Raw genomic sequence first — 2,100 nt, 5'->3', positions numbered from 1 at the left:
TTATAAGACATAAGGAGGGATATTTTATAATAATTAAAGAGGTGGTATATCAATAGGATATAATAATCCTAAATTTTTTTTGCATCTGATAACAGAACCTCAAAGTTTATGAAGTGAAAACTGATAAAACTGAAGGGAAATTTTGACAACAAGCCATCATTATATATGAAGATTTTAAAACTCATCTCTCAGTAACTGAGAGAAAAAAAATACACATAGAAAAACATTAGTAAAGATATAAAAGTTTGAGAAACATTGTCTACCAACTCGATCTAATTGACATTTAAAGAATTCTATACTCCAAGCTGCAGGATACACATCCTGAAAAGTGCAATTGAAAGAGTGCACACGAAACATTCATCAAGATAGATCCAGTAAAAACCATAAAATAGGTCTCAATTAATTTCAAAAAATTGAAATTTTGAAGCATATTCTATGACCACACAAAGTCAAATTAGAAATCAGTAGCAGTAAAAAAAATCTAGAAATCTCCAGCTATTTGGAAATTAAATAACATACTTCTAAATAATGTGGAAGTCAAGAAAGAAATCACAAGGGAAATTAAAAGTATTTATAACTAAATTTATATAAAAATATAATATATAAAAATTGGGGGGATTTAGCTGAAATAGTACTTAGATAAAATTTATTGTTTTAAATGCCTAGACTTGAAAAGAAGAAATTCTTATATCAATTATATAAGTTTCTGCTTTTTATAAAATAAAAAGAATATTTAATGCAAAGTAAGTAGAGCAAATAAATATTAAATAAAAGAGCATATGTCAATAAAAGTAGAAAACCTAAAATAAAGCAGAAAACTAACAAAAACAAATGTTGATTCTTTGAAGAAGTTAATAAAATTGATATGCCCTGTGCAAAACTAATCAAGAGTAAAAAGAAGTACTAAAGCATGAAGAATGATATAAATGGTATCATTGTACATTATATAGCTATTAAAAAGATGTTAATGGGATATTAGGAATAATTTTATGCCAATAAATTTGGAAATTAAGATGAAATTGGAAAATTCCTTGAAAATTAAAAAAGTGACTTACCAAAACTGACACAAGAATAAGTAGAATTTCTAAATAGTTTAAATCTATTAAAGAAACTGAATCTGTAATCAAAAACCTTTCCAAATGGAAAATACCAAGCCCAGGTGGTTTAACTGTTAAGATTTATCAGCTCTTTAAGGAAGAAATGAGAACAATCTTACACAAATTCTTTCAAAAACAGAGGGAGAGAGAACACTTCTGAATTTATATTATGAGGCAGTCATAACTCTCATATAAACCTGATAAAGACATTACAAAAAAAATTACACATCAATATTCTTCATGAGTATGAATATAATAATACTCAATAAAATCTTAGCAAATTGAATTTAGTAATATATGTAAAAAATAATACTTTATAATCAATTGGGATTTACCTTGGGAATGTAAGGTTAAATCAAAATTAAAAAATAAATTAATGTAATTTATCCTATTAACAGAATAAAGGAGAAATACCATCAAATCATTTCAAAGAGAAAAATCATTTGATAAACTGAAACCTCAATCACAAGAATAACTAAAAAATAAATACTCTTACCAAACAATAAAAGTAAATATTCTTAACCTAACAAAAGACATCAACAAAATTCCCACAGATATTATATTTTATAATGGAAAAAATTTTTTACAATATCTCACAGATATGATATTTTATAATAAAAATTAAATTTTTTTGTGCTCACTTTGGCAGCATTTATACCAAAATTGGAACGATTCAGAGAAGATTAGCATGGCCCCTGAGCAAGGATGACATGCAAATTCGTGAAGCATTCCATATATTTAAAAAGCTTTTGCACAGCTAAAGACAATATGAACAAAATAAAAAGGCAAACCACACAATGGGAGAACATATTCAACAATACGTCTGATAAGGAGTTAATAACCAAGATTTATAAAGAACTTGTAAATCTCAACACCAGGAAGATAAACAATCCAATCAAAAATGGGCACAAGAAATGAACGGACACTTCTCCAAAGAGGACATACAGATGGCCAATAGACAAATGAAAAAATGCTCAACATCACTAATCATTAGAGAAATGCA

The 2,100-nt window shown here is 26.8% G+C and overlaps 1 non-coding gene across 1 annotated transcript; it reads left to right on the top strand.

The window, feature by feature from the left end:
• The first annotated feature begins 1,730 nt into the window (after positions 1 to 1,730).
• Positions 1,731 to 1,837, top strand: LOC136307090 (U6 spliceosomal RNA). Its single transcript, XR_010725782.1, has one exon. It is a non-coding gene; the product is annotated as a U6 spliceosomal RNA (small nuclear RNA).
• The last annotated feature ends 263 nt before the right edge of the window (positions 1,838 to 2,100 follow it).

This window comes from Saccopteryx bilineata, chromosome 5 (assembly GCF_036850765.1).
Source record: "Saccopteryx bilineata isolate mSacBil1 chromosome 5, mSacBil1_pri_phased_curated, whole genome shotgun sequence".
NCBI classification, from domain to species: domain Eukaryota; kingdom Metazoa; phylum Chordata; class Mammalia; order Chiroptera; family Emballonuridae; genus Saccopteryx; species Saccopteryx bilineata.
The sequence above is the reverse complement of the archived record's forward strand: the minus strand, read 5'-3'. Positions and strand labels throughout refer to the sequence as shown.